General features: G+C 41.3%; 2 long non-coding RNA genes across 3 annotated transcripts; both read left to right on the top strand.

Moving 5' to 3' along the window:
- The first annotated feature begins 10398 nt into the window (after positions 1-10398).
- Positions 10399-11375, top strand: LOC131995833 (uncharacterized). Its single transcript, XR_009397644.1, has 3 exons — positions 10399-10856; positions 11041-11111; positions 11298-11375. It is a non-coding gene; the product is annotated as an uncharacterized LOC131995833 (long non-coding RNA).
- A 3-nt stretch (positions 11376-11378) lies between these two features.
- LOC131995832 (uncharacterized) lies at positions 11379-15963 on the top strand. 2 transcript variants are annotated; one of them, XR_009397643.1, is made up of 4 exons: positions 11379-11391; positions 11579-11745; positions 15459-15550; positions 15791-15963. It is a non-coding gene; the product is annotated as an uncharacterized LOC131995832 (long non-coding RNA). The 2 variants fall into 2 exon arrangements; XR_009397642.1 differs by having other exon boundaries at positions 11380-11391; positions 11574-11745.
- Positions 15964-17226: the final 1263 nt, after the last annotated feature.

Genomic DNA, 17226 nt, shown 5'->3' with positions numbered 1-17226 from the left:
GGAAACGGATCACTGAGGAAAACAACCACCCCTAATCCGGCTTAAGCAAAAAAAAAGTTGCCAACTCTGAGTTATTGCAAGCGATATGTACCAAAATAATGGCGTGGTGCGATGACATATGTTTAAGCAGGGTATTCTGTTTAGATTGCGGAAGAGTTGCGCAAAACTTAAAACATATGTTATGTCAAGATAATTCGATATTGGTAAAAGCAAGATATATTCATATATGCGGTTGTTAACGGTACACTACCTGGTAATTATGTCATGGTTAAGAACCATAGCATACACCAGGATTCACTGAATATGGATAAGCCAGGCGATCAGGAGGCATACAATATTTCTATTGTTTGGCAGTACTTGGTATTGAGAATATGAACTTGTTCTCTTTTTACATTTATTCTTTGTTTACGTTTACTTCTATATGATGACATTTGGCAGATTTGACATCCTTAATGATCTTCGTGGGGCCTATCCACATTATGTTTTCGCACGTGATCTAACCTTCTATTAGTGAATCCTTAGCACACACAAGCAAAGAAAAATTGCGCAAACTAGTAACATACATAAAATCAAATTTTGACCGATATTGCACTTGATTTTTTGGCCAACTGCTCCTGCCTGTCAAATTTGTCTTACTGCGGCTAGGCTCTACATATTTCCGCTATCTTTTGAGGACAAAAAAGTGGAGCCCGATTCTACTTGATTTGAGATAATATCCAAAACCCGTTTACACTACGATTCAAGTAATTTGTCAGCGTTTTTATTGTGATCAGCATTATTATTGTGTTAAACATATATCATTTTGAAGGAGATTTGCTGCAAGTAAGTATATTTGCTCACACTAAAAATGTATGGGAAACCTTGCTGGAAACACGAGATTTCCAAAATCTCTCTAAGAGCAAATAATCCAAAAATTAGTGTGGGAAACAAAAGCAACGCTTTTGAGGAAGATAAATTGTAAAGCAAAGTTTATGTATAAAACCACATTGAATCCAGATTTAAGGCTCTCGTCAGCCGATTTTATAAAGGGAAACAGCTGATCGAGCCATTAAATCCGGATTTTAGGTGTAAAAGGGGTCAGGGTTGAATTAACAAGGTTGGCCCACTCGCCCAGCTGATGGAATTGTCCAACTCCAGAGTTGTCTTCAAATCCCAAAGCAGATTTAAAAAGGGTGCTCTCACGCGAACACCCGTTAACAGCTGACCAGGTTTGACGGTATTAAGATGACAGATTTTGTTTGCATTCTCTTTGTTGTTATCTTCTTTCTTGCATATTCTCTGCTCATGTACGCACACGTATACACACACCAAAACAAATTTCTTTGCGTGTGTTGGCAAAAGTACGATCAGCTTGATAACAAGATGGCAGATTGCGACATATTATTTGTGGTTGTTGTACAAATGAGACTATCTTTAATTGTTTCGCCATGGTCAAATGCTTGGTATGGATTTTAGTTTTTTTTTTTTGGGGGGTAGATTCACTTATCGAAGGTTAATAATAGACAGACGTTGACGCATGACATAATTACCAGGTATTGTACCGTTAACAGCTGACTACAATTTTTTCTCGCAAAGTACACTATCTGTCAACGAGTTGTGGTTGTGTTTGTATTATAGTGAAGAACCATAGCCACACAAACAACGAAAAATGGCGCGAACTAAGTAACTAATCATTTATATAGACGGATTGTGCACTCAATATTTTGTTGTTGGGCAACTGCCCCTACCTGTAAACCATTACCACAGTGTTGTATAGTTGATTCCATTGCTGTTGGGCAAGTGAGCCAACCTTGTTAATTCAACCATGAACGTGGTCTTGCATTTGTCAATCAAGATAGTTTCGTTGGGGGTAGTTTTTTGTTATTTGTTATTGTGCTAATGACGAATACTTCTTAATTGTACCCCGGATTCATGTATCGAAGGTTAATAATAGACAGACGTTGACGCTTTATGTTACAGTTCAAGTTGCTATCATAGTTCGCTGCCGTTCAATATTTTTAATCGCGTCGGCGTTGTTAATATTAGTTCCAGCTTCGTGTTCTGGTATTATTTTACAACAACGCTACACAACTATCCTCTTCCATAACGTACAGTAACCAGTTTTTTTTGTTTGTTTACAATAGCTAAAAGATTTTCTAAATTGAATGAAATTTATTGCAATTTTGTGTATTCATAACACAAATCGATAATTGCTAAAATGGTATACAAAATAAGTGACAATTGTGAAGCTTCAGCCACACAAGCTCAGCAAGCTGATATGAAAAGCATCTACAGTTTACAAAATGTTCCCGTGGAAATAAAAGAAGAGGAAGAATTGATTATAGATGACATAGATGATTCCAATGTACGATGGTGCTTCATTGGCGGTCTGGATGATGATGATGAAGAGGATGAAATTGAGGATAAAGACATGTCTTTCAAAATTAGTCCGTCCACAACAGGCGCAATGGCGAGCTCGTGCAGCTTTTATGAAGTCCAACCACAGCGGCAATTGCTTCCAATACCTGTACAGGAAGATGATGTCATTGAAATTACTGATGAAGAAGACGATATTTATGATAGTTTAAATAACAGCTTTAGTAGTTGTAATGATGATATAGGAGTAGTAAACGAGCCCCTAGAATCCAGTTTCTGTATTGGATATTCAGGCATAGGTCAAGAGTTGCCAAAGTCTGAGGAGTTTGATAAGGAGGATAGAACGGACTCAGTTGTAACCATGAGCAAGTTAAAAAGCCCCTTCAAATCTAATATGGTTGCTGATGAAGTAAAAGATGGTAACAGATTGCTAAATGACAACAATTTTGTCGTCGGCAGAAGAACTCGCAGAAGCAAAGGTTTGAATGGTCTTACGCTGCTGGAGCACAGTGAGGAAAACCAATGTGTCACAGCCGTAAAAGATTTGTTGGCCCGCAAATACATGAAAATCAAATGTCACATTTGTGGTGAAACGTTCTCCTTTAGTCCCTACAATTGGCTTAAACACATACGTGACTTGCACCAGAGTTTCTATGCCAAAATGCTTGCCGCATTTCGCTTTCAGACTGAAAATTTGGCATTTTGTATACTGTGCAAGCTTAATATAAATTCCAAAGTCAATCACATGTTCCATTACATTTGGAATCATTGCGAGGAAAGCCCTAGTGGTATAGAAATATTTGTGTGCACCATCTGCGGGCATGCTGATGCATCTATCTTCGATTTGAAACAACATCAAAAGGAAACTCATGCTGCCGAGGAAAAAGCAAACAGCTTTAGCTCAAATGATATTAAGGCGGAAGGCGTTGAATGTCCTAAATGCCGGCAAATTTTCAAAAACAATGCTGCCATTGAGCTGCATTTCTTTTCCGAACACAGTCGAGAATTCTGGGGAAAATTCCGCTATAGTTGTCACTTGTGTGTTCAAACATTTGAGGGGTGTAAAAAAAACTACCTGGAGCACATGATGAATGTGCATAAGCTGAACAATTGGAAAGCTCTAAAGTTGCGTAAATTCGATAATGGCCAGTACTTGCAGTGTTCAGAATGCTTAAAAATTTTCACCAAAATCGAGGACACCTCTAAGTTGTTGGCTCATTTTCTAATTCACCAAGAGAACTGTTTTTGGAGCTGCAAATTTTGTGAGGCAACGAACCGCTTTCAAGAATTGCCCGCCATGCATTTATGTACATCTATGAAGAACTTCTATCACCACAAACACTCGCATAAAGCCAATGAAGCCGCCATGGAGGATAGCAAAGATGCAATTAGAAAAATAAGCAGCTGGAACGAATTTGAGGTGTATGTCAAGCATGTGTGCCCATTTTGCAAATACGAATTCGAACATTTTGATGAATGGCGGCAACATGTGCGTGAGATCCACCACATTAACACGTTAGAGGGACTAAACATGTCGCCCATACCGGGGGATGAAGATCAGTTACAGTGCATGGAGTGTTTGGCACAGGTAACTAAATCTGCAGTCGAGCTACACAAACATCGTTTTCAACATTTGCCTTTTATGCCCTACTTGTGCCGACAATGTCTAGAACCTTTGGCCACATACAGCTCAGCTTTGAACCATGCACTACAGGGGTGCTGCGAGGAGAATGCTGATTTAAGAACAAACCATAAGGAAACACTGGTAGCAGCACAGACAAACAAAGTTTACAAACTAAAAACTGAACCTGAGTATGCCACACCTCACAGCTATCTAAGCTACTGTTGTCCGCTGTGCAATAATAAGAAATTTCCCGATCTTGAAGCTTTGACAAAACATTTTCGCACTGTACACAATAACTTTCAGCAATATTTTACAAAGGCCTCTTTAAAGGATGTGGCAAATAAAACTATGTGCAAAATATGTCGCAATCTGCTGAACAGCAATATCAGCGGAGTAATTGTGCCCCACTATTTTCATCATTTGGATGAGAAGCCCTTTAGATGTAGGAAATGCAATCGAACTTTTAGTCTGCATAAGCGGGCCATGCATCATGTGAAAAGCTATCACTATAACAGCTCCGACATGCCCGCTGAGTTGGAGATAAAACAGGAAAAAGAGGCCTACCAACTACGCTCGGTTAAGAAGGAGCAGGATAAGGAGAAGACAGAAAAAACTCGAAAATCCTTAATAAAAACAGAAGAGGAAGTTGAGGCAAAAATTTCACGAAAGACCCCAAAGAGAGGAAACGCAGCGGTTATAGCAGCTGTACCAAAAACAAAAATAAAATCGGAAATTGAGGATGATCCCACCAAGAGCGTCATAAAGAATGAGCTGCTCGAATCCGACAGAACCATAGCAGCAGAAAACTCTGAGGACCAGTCATTTTTTGATGCGAATGCTAAATTATTTCAGGAATTTAAGGATTTTATAGCATTTGCGTGTCCCGAATGCAACAAGTCATTCAAATCGCTGCACCTTTGGGAGCGCCATATAAAAACCCAGCACTCGTTTTTCAATGCATCTCAACTTAGTGTGAGTGATGCAAAAACCGGCCAGTTAAAATGTCCCGATTGCCAGCTAGTACTCCGCGAGCATATATCGAGACAACGGCGTCATCGTTTAACACATTTGCCCCACGCCTCCTTTGTATGCACCATATGTAAGATGCGTTCAACACAAATCTGTTCCATGTACATTCACATGCGCAACCTGCACTTTGCCCAAACTTCACAGAAATGTCCGCTCTGTTCAAAGGTTTTCAAAACTCCTTATGCGAAATCTTTGCATATGAAGGAGAGCCATGCCCGCAGAAGCTGGCCCAAGGATATGTGTGTTTTATGTTTCCTTACCGTCGATGAAATGGGATCACACATACAAAAGAATCACTTGGTTCGCAAAAAAAATATTTGCGAAATTTGTGGTATATCCTTTGCAAAAGGTCTGGAGCAACACATGGCCAGCAAACACCCAAAAGGAAAGGTAAACGGCGTCAAGCGAAAATTGTCACCATCCGAAGGGATTGTGGTTGCTGCAAAGCTCAAAAAGAAATCCGACGAAATAAAAACCAATGGAAGAAAATCCAAATAGACTAAAATACTTCTGATACTAAAAAATAAATTATGTAAAATTTATATATACTCAAATAGTTATATGCGCAAGTATCTGTAAGCTGCCCATTTTGTTAAGAAAAAATGTTGAATAGGATAGTTTATTTCATGTGTAGTTTTATAGAAAAATTATTTGCCGTGATAGATTTATATTCGTTAACGAACTTCACATATGTTTGTTTTGTCTGTATGCATTTGTACATCTTTAAGGTAATAAAATATACAACAAAATGGATTTTTTTCTAAAAATAATAGCTTTCCAAGCGCCTTGATCTTCTGCGCTCATTCTAAAATCTCTGACACCAAGGTGCCTCCCACCACTTGATCTTTCCATCGGACTTTTGGTCTTTGCCTTCAAAAGACTTCTTTGATGGAGCTTCTTCATCCATTCTGACAACATGACATAGCCAACGCAGCCGTTGTATTTTGATGCGTGTAACTATGCTATCGTCGTCATACAGCACGTGGTTCATACGTCGCCTAATTCTGCATTAACGCAAACTGGTCCATATATTTTACGAAGAATCTTTCTCTCAAATACTCCAAGCACGGCCTCATCTGCTTTCACAAGTACCCATGCTTCAGAACCATATAACAACACGGGTAGTATCTGGAAGCCTGAAGCCTGGAAAGGACCCGAGTTTAGGGGAGTCGTACAGACCGATCTCCCTTCTCTCACCAGTGGCAAAGACGCTTGAGGCATTACTCCTCCCGAGCCACGTAGGAGAATTTCCAATCTCCGAGCATCAACATGGGTTTCAAAGACTGTATAGCACAACAACTGCTTTGCATCACCGCACACATTTGCCGTGGCTTCAATCAGCCCAGGTCATGTGATAGGACGGTCCGGCACAGGACCTATCGAAGGCATTCGACACGGTCAGCCATGCCAAATTATTTGAGGACATCGCCAATACGTCCCTCCAGCCAGGTTTGAAACGCTGGGTCGCGAATTATTTGTGTGGTCGCCAGTCATTTGTGGAATTTCGGGATAAGAAGTCGAAGCACCGTAGAGTGAAACAGGAAGTTCCCCATGGTGAGGTGATATCTCCGGCACTGTTTAACCTCTAGCTCTCCTCCATTCCACCCCCTCCAGAAGGCATAGAGATCGTATCATATGCGGTCGATTGTACGATCATGGCATCAGACCCAGCACCCATTGTTGACATCTGAGATAGGTTGAACCTCTACCTCATCGAACTTGCCTCATATTTTGCTGCAAGAAATCTGAAGATATCTGCCACCAAATCTTCAGCCACATTATTCACTACAAATACGCGTGAGCTGACTGTGATGGTCGATGGAGAAATGTTTCCGACCATCAAGTGTCCCAAAATACTTGGCGTCACATTTGACAGCTCTTACACATTCTCCCTACATGCCACAGCAATTTGCGATAAAGTAAAAAGTAGAAACAAGGTCCTCAAGTCACTTGCTGGCAGCACTTGGGGTGCAGACAAAGAAACCTTTTTGACCACGTACAAACAATTGGCCGGTCTGTGGTAAGTTATGCAGCGCCAGTGTGGTCTAGTCAACTTTGTGACACCCAGTGGAATTAAATTCAGATCTGTCAGAATGCCGCCCTCTGAACTGCGACGGGTTCTCATGTGGAACACCTCCATCAGGAGACAAAGATCCTACCAGTGCGAAGACATAACTTCATGCTGTCTAAGCAATACCTTTTGGGCTGCTATCGCAGAGACCATCCAAATCATCATCTTGTGGATAGATATCCACCGCCCAGAAGCCATCCCATGGCAGCCGGTTGTACGCATCGGATTGACCCGATGGAGTTCTTCATCGGCAAGGGCTGCCGCCTCAGTGTTTAACACACTGCTACAACAACAACAACCTCTAGATCATATGCGCCATATCTATTCACATCTGCATCTCGTATAATCTTCTCCAACAGGATATTAAAGAAATCACACTATCTGAAACCTCGTTTGGTATTAAATGGTACGAAGAGATTCTTTCCTATTCTTACTGAGGAACGCGTATCAACAAGTGTCATCCTTAGTCTTATTATCCAGAGTCTTATTAATTTTGCAGGGATACCAAACTCAGACATGGCTTGAAATACCTTCGAACGTAAAGGGGTATCGAAAGCGGCTTTGTAGTCAACAAAGATATGGTAGGTGTTCATTTTCTCTTTCTCGGGTCTTTTCCAGGATTTGGCGCAGTGTGAATATCTGGTCCAGGGTGGATTTACCAGGTCTAAGGCCACATTGATAGGGCCCAATTATCTTATTGACTTTAGGTTTTAAGCTTTCACACAGTACGCTCGAGAGTATGTTGTATGGGATGGGGAAGAGATTTGTTCCTCTTAAGTTGGCACATTCCGTCTTGTCACATTTCTTGTGTACGGGACATAGTATGCTGAGGTTCTAGTCATCGGCCAGATTGCGCAGATTAGCTGATGCAAACGCCTTGTCAGTGTGTCGCCTCCGGTCTGAAATAGTTCAGCGAGTAACCCGTCGGCTCCTGCTGCCTTGTTGTTCTTTCGTCGGGTCACTACTACTTGGACCTCAATCTGACTAGGAGGTAAACATTCTATACTATCATCCTGGATTGGTTCTGCGATATCCTCTTCGCCGCCAACGTCGGACACTAGCAGTTGGGTAAAATGTTATTTCCATATCCTCAGCATGTTATCTGTGTCAGTACAGAAATATAACCTTCAAAATAAAGAACGATTCAAAAAGCGTAGAAGAACAATGACCAAATTTACGTCAGTACAATGCAAGACATTAATTTGAAGAGAATTAGGAACCTACTTGCCTGACGAAACGGCAAGGCGATCTGGAGAAGCCCCCTCCAATATGCAAATCAATGCTGTAGTAGTCAAGAATGGCAAAAAGACTATTGCACGAAGATAATTTAGGCAGGATAAAAGGTTTTGGTGTAGCCATAATCCTGCTTCTACTTCCGCAATTTTAGGGCACTCCCATCATCCTCTTCATCCCCACAAATCAAGCTTAAGTCCGCCATGTGAGCAGCGCAAGGTCAAAGTCCTGATATTGCAATGGCTTTTCAGGACATTCAGTAGTTTTGGGTGACGTAGTCATCACATCTAGGAGAGGTCCCATGGACATACCAAGATACATAGTATTTTGGTAGCATACTATATGCACTCTGATCAGCCACTCACCAAGACGACAACGTCGTCCTCATAGCCAACAAACTTTTACGGTCATTATCAAATGACCTGAAAATACGACATATATCCAAGAGCATAAAAGGGGTACACCACCCCTCTTTGTGGTGATTAAGCTCTAATCACAATCTTCCTATTTGAGCCATTTGTTAGCATTCACATGGTAGCTATGTACGGCTACCATAACCTCGTGAAAACTATTTACACCTGTCAAATTACCGTGCAATCCCAATCCCATGGCAGCCGGTTGCACTTCATCGGCAAGGGCTGCAACAACTGTGCACGAAGCTACGCATGTCATCCGTGGCGCCAAGTCGCTGGTTCCAGACAGAATCTCTACACTGATGCTGAAGAATCTGGACCTGCCTGGAGTCGATAACCTTACAACTGTCCTCAGCCCATCTGAACGCTATTATAGCCAGCGATGTTTAGAAGATTGCCCATCTTCAGACTGCCCGTCTGATCCCGCTACTGAAACCCGAAAAGGAAACGAGTAAGGGAGAGTCGTACAGACCGATCTCCCATCTCTCATCAGAAGCCAAGACGCATGAGTGACTACTCCTCCCGCTCCTCTCGTCGGACAATGTCCAGAATATATCTGCATCACAATTGGCAGACTAATTTTACTAATCCCACTGTGCGTCACTTGTTTAATTGCTCAGCTAAAGGGACGGCGTTGGTTTCATCGTAGCTTTCCGATGAGGATGATTCTATCAAAACACTTTCTTGGTGTCAGGAAGGATACAATTAAAGAAATGGTACTCAGCTGTTCGCATGACCTCACCTTATAAGTGCATACTGTTGTTGTGCTAACGACATGGTACAACCATGACATAATTACCAGATAGTGTGCCGTAAACAGCTGAGTACAATTTTTTCTTACGAAGAGCACTATCTGTCAACGAGTTGTGGTTGTGTGTGTGCATTATAAGTTCTTAACTATTATAACACACACAAACAACCAAAATGGGCGCGAACTAATACCATACACAAAATCAGAGTTGCACAAATCACTGATTTTGACAAATAGAGCACTCAATATTTTGTTGTGGGGCAATTGCCACCACCTGTAAATGAATATAGCTTGTGTACATCAAAAAAACTACCTTTTGTGGCAAATGCCGTAAATTGAAAAGTCAAAGTGGTTTTTAGAAATAAATTTTGTTCGACAACTTATCTCGTTAAATGTGTTTTATATTTGCATTTTCATCATTATAACACTGCTTTGTTGCTTATATAAGGAATATCGGATCAAATAGAACATATTTTTAAGATTTTAGAAAAAAATTACAGCTGCGACATTTAGATTTAGTGCAAAATCAAAACAATTATAAAAAGTTCCACTCAGCTGTTCGCATGACCTCACCTTATAAGTGCATCCTGGTCAACAGGGATGTTTTTGAAAGCGTTTTTATTGTGATCTGCATTTTTATTGTGTTCATCATATATATTGTGGTCAGGAATTATATTGGTGGAATGATTTTTTAAATTTGAATGCTCACTCTGAAAATGTATGAGAAACCTCGTTGTAAAGCACGAGACTTCCGAAATCTTGTGGCAAATCTAGATTTGCTCCAAGTGTAAACATGATTTTACTCAGCTTCGCAATCGCCAATAGCTATTAATGTGTTTGTTTATAGTTGCCAACCACAAAAAAAAATATTCTGAACACTTCCTACGCTAGTATTCCCAACCATTTCCTCTAATAAATGTCTCTCATTTTCTATCTATCAGTTTAGTCGGTTGTAGGTGATAAAAATTTGGTTAATATTTGGCTAATAAATAACTCGATGGGAAAAAAAAAGAAAATGTATATCTTGAATTTATCCTACAACATGAAAACTGGCTGAAATATATCAAAATGCCATGCAAGACGTATTGGTACAGTTAAACCATGATACACGTGGTGCGGCAGAGTCTGCTGGATTTTTTTTTGTAATTTGGAGGTAAGCAATCGCTGGCATGGAATTCGGCGCTATCCACTGTTGTACATACCGGATTGACCTGATGAAGTCCTTCATTGACAAAGGGCTGCTGCCTAAGTGTACAACACACTGCTACAACAACAACTGGCCTTCACACGCGTTTGGCTGTTCCCCCCTGCCGTTTGAAAATGGATTTGCGGAATAGCCATATTACTTTCAATAGGATATATTTCACCCATATACATATGGTAAGTTAAAGTTTTTGTTAAAAGTACATAAAATCTATTTGATGAAATTGCTTAGAGCGCTGGGTTATGATCTAACCATGATTACCCTTTTATTGACATTCTTATCTGATATGTATGTAGTATGCTATAAAACCTTTCGTTTTCCATGACAGGAGAATTAATTTACTATCTTTTTTACTTTTAGACCGGTGACAAACTCATTGAGGTGCCTATGTGACGTAGAACAGAGCTGTTTAAAGGAACTTAAGGCGTTAGGTAGGTCTGAGATTTGTGTGCATATATGGTATTTTCTACTTTCTTGATGAAATTGCTTAGAGCGCTGGGTTATGACTTGTCCGTGATTACCCTTTCTTGACATTCTTTTCTGAAATCTATTGTGATTTAAATCTTTCAATCTTCCTGGCTTTTATTAGGACTAACGGTTTTAAATTTTTCTTTCAGGTCCGCCAGGTTCCATATTTAGTAAACATTCTGCTCGTAACATGCCGCTTGGACAACAAGCTAAATAGACAACATCATTACACTGCCATGTTGGGTAAGTGTTATATTTTTGTTGATACATTGTGTCCATTCATGATAAAATTGCTTAGAGCGCTGGGTTATGACTTGACCGTGATTACCCTTTCTTGACATTCTTTGCTGAGATATGCTTAGTATAAGTAGAACCTTTTCAATTTCTTTTCGCAAAAACTAAATGCTTTGTCTATTTTCTTTCAGAACAGTGGATTTGTTGTAGCCACATGATTGCATATGGAGAAAGATTTTTCGCACGTTTTCTTAAGGGAACGAGGTCGTTCGCTATGGTATCGGTGGTGATACTTTATTGTGCATAATCGTCGCAATCGTACGTAAGCATAGCTGCTAAAAAGGCAAATGACTATAATATAAGGTAAGTTTATACTTTTGTATATAAAACTTGAAGAAATTGCTCAGAGCGCTGGGTTATGACTTGACCGTGATTACCCTTTTTTGACATTCTTGTGCAGATATTAATCTGCCTCATCGCACTATGGACATACACCTAAGCCAGTAATCGGCTTGTTGTGCGCTCTTAAAACTATAGAGTAACCTTTAAAAAGAAAATTTTAAGTTAGGAATTCCGTGCTACTTACAAAATCCTTAATTGTTTTCAATACCACACCACTAAGTTGGTTCATGTTCATGTATTCTGCCTTCACCTAAGTGCCGGTATCTGTTAGACGCGAAAGCCGGACAATGACAAAGGAAATGCTCCAACGTCTCATCGTCTTCCCCGCATGCCCTACACATGCTATCACTTGCCGCCCCGATTTTACATAAGTGAGCTCGTAGTCCTATATGTCCCGTTATGATACCAATAGCTATACTGACCTCCTTTTTGCTTTCTTTCAGTAATAGCCTCTTTTTCTCACGATCTGAATCCTCCCATAGGATTTTCGCCGTCCTACCGACCGTTTCGCTGTTCCACAATGTTGCATGCGCATTCGTTGCCTACTCCCTTAACTTGTACTGCGTCGACCGGAAAGGCTTCGGGTTAACCAAGTTTATTGACGGCAGTTCTCTGGCTTTCACCGCCAAATCGTCTGCCCTTTCATTTCCCCTTATTCCGTTATGGCCCGGCACCCAAACGATGCGGATTTTGCCATCCTCAGGGAAGGCGTTAATCTTCTCTCTACACTGCAAGACTGTTCGTGACCTTACTGTCCTGGTTGTAATTGTGTTTATGGCAATTTTACCGTCAATAAAGATGTTCACACTCGACGTCCTCGAGTTAACACCACATCACTTCACGCATTTCGTGATCGCCCGGATCTCCGCCTGTAGGACCGTATTATGGTCTGGCAGTCTAAAACAGATCTCAATCCCTGGGTTCTCAATGTAAACCCCCAGGCCCACTCTGTCCTCAAGCTTTGATCCATCCGTGTAACATGATCTTCCAGATGGCAATACTAAGGCTCCGTCAATTCAAGATTGTTCCGATTGAGGCAGTGCCTCGCACTCGACTTTAAGGTTCATCTCAGGTATCCGATCGGAAACCTCATCCCCTCCATCCAGGTTTCCTATCGTCGCCTCGATTATACTGCGATGGTATGAGCTGCTCCCATCCTTAATCCATTCTCCCATCGCCTTAAGTCTCATAGCCGCAGAGGCTGCCTCACAATCTGTATGCTATTGGGTCGGATATCTAGAATAGTCTCCAGTGCCGTAGTGGGCGTGGTCCTCATCGCTCCGCTTATGCCAAGACAACATGTTCTCTGAACCTGTTGTATGGTCCTTATGTTGCACTTTTTCTCTATAGCAGTCTACCAAACTGCTGAGGCGTAAGTAAGTATTGGTCTAATTACGCTTCTGTAGAGCCAGTGGAGTATCCTCGGATTCAGGCCCCATTTCGAACCTACGGCCCATCTACATAGTGCCCAAAATCTGTGAGCCTTCTCAGTTCGCTCCTGAATGTGACACTTTCAATTCAGTTTCCTGTCCAAGATCATACCTAACTATTTGACCTTGTTAGATATCGAAATCGTCTTATTGAGGAAACGTGGGGCGTTAAATTGGCCCACCTTCGTCTTCCTCGTGAACAGGCATATTTCAGACTTCTCTGGGTTAACATTGAAACCACTGGGTCTATCCCAGTCATATGCCATATGCAAAACTCTTTCGGCCCTTCTGCATAGCTCCTTCGGATCCTTACCCTTTAGAAGTATTATAACATCGTCTGCGTAGCAGACGGGTTAAAATCCCTCCTCAGTCAGCGTCCGTAAAAGGTAATTTATGGTGGTCATCCATAGGAGTGGCGATAAAATGCCCCCTACTAAGGATTGGATCAGTGTGTCGGTCCGCACATTGTTAAAAGCGCCAATAACTCGCCTGTCATATCGAGCATCGTAGGCACTCAGTATTTGTACTAGAGCTGGTGCCGCCTGCCCCCTCTCTGAGACTCTCCGCATGATACCGCTGATTGTCCACGACTGCCGTATGGAGCATTCCACTATCCGCAACCTGTGGACGCGCTCTGTAGCTAGCAGCCAAGTTTCTCGTGACAGCAATGAACACCACATAGAAGAAAACTCGAATGCTCCAGCCCGTGTGATGCTCTAACAGACATTCCGTGCCGGGCTGAGCAGATGAATATGTCACACATGTTCTGCGGTACCTGGTTTCAGGCGGGGCCGTCATTCCTAGCGTAGTAGGAATTGAGACGACTCCATCTGCCGGAACGCACCCTTGAAAACTCTGGTTTGACGATGGAGGTTTATTTAATCAGATGCTAGGAGTGAAGGATAGTCTCTAAGAAAGTCATTTATTTGGTAGGATTTTACTGCTTCTCTTGCCATATCGTCCAGAATGCTATTTAGACCCGCCTCAAACGCCACTTGATCTAGTAGCTTCTGTCTGAAGTGCTAACCACTTCGCTGCTCTAGACCATGAAAATCTATGGTCCAACCACAAGATGGTGATTAGCATGATCTCTGCGATAACAGACCAGACGATACTGCTTACACAACATTTACTTGTGTCTTGACACAAGACAATGAACAATGCGGCTGAAGATGCGGCAGCGTCTTAGTAGCTACTGGCGAGAGAAGGGACATGGGTGTGAACGATTCTTATTTGTTTCATATTTTCTTGGCTTCAGTAGCGGAACCATTTGACGATGTAGGGTCAGCCGAAACCCCAAGTCGTTCAAAACACTGGACCCCGATGCGATTTCGGCATTGATGCTGAAGAACTTGGGTGTACTGGAAAATGAATAGTCCGGTACATCCAGGTTCTTCAGCATCAATGCAAAAATCGCATCGGGGTCCCGCGCCTTGAACGTCTAGGCTTTGTGGCTTACCCTACATCGTCAACGTTAAATTGTGATGGAATGGCTTCCCACCTATATGATGGCTATATAATGTGACACACCTTATTGGATGAGTCACTGTTGCGTCGCCAAAAGTGACTGAGAACTTCTGCCGCGGTCCGAAGTGAAGAGGCATTCAAGTAACAGTTTGTCTTATGTGCTCTAGTCATAAATTCCGCTTATGCCCATTGCCCATCCTATTGATTTCCAGATTTAGTTTACTGGTTATAAGATCGATTGCCGCGGGCACATGATGGCATTGTTATATTGACCATCATAGACACTCAGTATTTAAGCAAGAACCTGTATTGAGCTTGCTGATTGTCTGCGTCTGCTGTAGCAGCAACTCCGTATAAAGCATTCCACCATCTGCAACCTGTAGATGCGCCATGTAGCTTCCAGCTAGCCTTTCGTGATAACGAAGAACTACACAGAGCTCGGAGCTCAAAGCTGCAGCCTGTTATCCCGTGCCGAGCACATACATAACCCTTGTCTACGAGTTTTGCTACCTTCGCAGGGAAATTCGAGCACAACTGGTGTCGATGAGCTAGTATTAAGCTAGCGGCACCTGCGTTAATAATGTATCGGAAGTTCTTGTCAGTGCTAATGTGTGTTGTACTAGACTACCAAGTGATGAAATTGCTTAGAGCGCTGGGTTATGATATTGGCATGATTACCAGTTTTTTGACATTCTTTACTGATTGTTATATCGTAACCCTTTTTTTATAACTTTTTATTTGAACCAATTAAAAATTCTTTCGTTTTCTTACTTGCAGGCGAAAAACTAGTTTACATCATAGTTGGACGCGTTGGCACCATATGCCTATCAACCTTCCAATGTGTATAGCAGCTTTTCCTACGGTCCAAAGTAAGCAAAGTTTAAACTTTTCAACAGAATCTGTTGCATTATATATTCCCGAAGACTTGCAAATCTTAGGGCTATTTAAGACCAAATCTAATGATGAAATTGCTTAGAGCGCTGGGTTATGACATACCATGATTACTCTATTCATTGACATTTATATCTGAGAAAGTATTTAAATATTAAAACCAATTTATCTTACCCTACTCAAGTCATACTAAAGCTGTTTGCTTTCTTTAATTTTAGGTCACTTGAGGTGTTTTTGAAAGACCATCTTCTGAAGTTTAAAGGAATGTTATTTGGAACTATATCTCATTCGTCGTGTACCAACATAATCTTGTTTAGTTCAAATCATTTTTAATGTGGAAATAAAAACGGCTGCAAACTCCTGAAAACTTATTTGTTTGGAAAACATTGGATATTATTGTTGTTGTTTACTAATAGTTATTAAGTTGCTGTGAAACAAAAACAAATACTAACAAATTTTGTCCAAGAACATTCCACTAAGGAACGGGGGCAAACTTCTAACACATCAATGAGTGCAGTCCGATTCAAGTTTAAGCTCAATGGTAAGGGGCCTTCTTTTTATAGCCGAGTCCGAACGGCGTGCCGCAGTGCGACACCTCAAATGTTGCCAGCATTAGGAGAGGAAAACCCCCGCTAAAAATTTTTTCTGATGGTCTAGCCAAGACTCGAACCCAGGCGTTCAGCGTCATAGGCGGACATGCTTGCTAACCTCTGCGCTACGGTGGCCTCCAACGTTGGACTCATGTTTGCTATTAACACAAACCCGGTTATGTCTCTACTAACTACTAACACATTTTGTTCAAGAACATTCCACTAAGTAACAGGGACAAACTTCTCACATATCAATGAGTGCAGTTCGATTCAAGTTAAAGCTCAATGGTAAGGGGCCTCCTTTTTATAACCGAGTCCGAACGTCGTACCGCAGGGCTACACCTCTTTGGAGAGAAGTTTTACATGGCAAATGTTGCCAGCATTAGGAGGGGAAAACCACCGCTGAAGATTTTTTCTGATGTTCTCGTTAGGATTCGAAGCCAGGCGTTTAGCGCCATAGGCGGACATGCTAACCTCTGCGCTACGGTGGCCTCCAACGCTGAACTCATGCTTGCTATTAGCAAAAACCTGGTTATGTCTCTTTAAATGAATTTTACCTAGAGTGATCTGGAGGTTCGTGAGGGAATTAACATTCGTATTCTAAGATCCGGCAAAAGGAAATAAGCTCTAACACAATTTCAAGAATTTTTTTGTCTACATCACAACTACCTAGCAAGTGATGTTCTGTTATGACTATCAACATAAATGCAAAGTATATTTCGAATTGATCCATAATCTGATATGGTTCCCATAGAAAGAAAACGTTCATTGTGAGTTAAGCAATTCAAATCCGATTTGGCTATATTGAAATAATGCAATACCAAATTTGGAGCTTGGAGTTATTTTCAAAGCGGTAAGTTATATTTGAAACTCTGAGATTTTTAGCCAGTCGCATTGATTTTTTACCTTCGAAAACAATCTCAACGTTGGTTGGTAAAAATGTAAGAAAGCATCTGCCTACTTATGTTTAGGCACCTGTTTATAACAGTGATGGGCAAACTCACAAATGTGCATAATCACCTTTATTCCCGTTGTCGAAGGCGAAAATCGACAGCAGTCGTAGT

This window comes from Stomoxys calcitrans, chromosome 3 (assembly GCF_963082655.1).
Source record: "Stomoxys calcitrans chromosome 3, idStoCalc2.1, whole genome shotgun sequence".
NCBI lineage: Eukaryota > Metazoa > Arthropoda > Insecta > Diptera > Muscidae > Stomoxys > Stomoxys calcitrans.
Note: the sequence above shows the minus strand (reverse complement) of the source record. Positions and strands in the feature narration are given on the sequence as shown.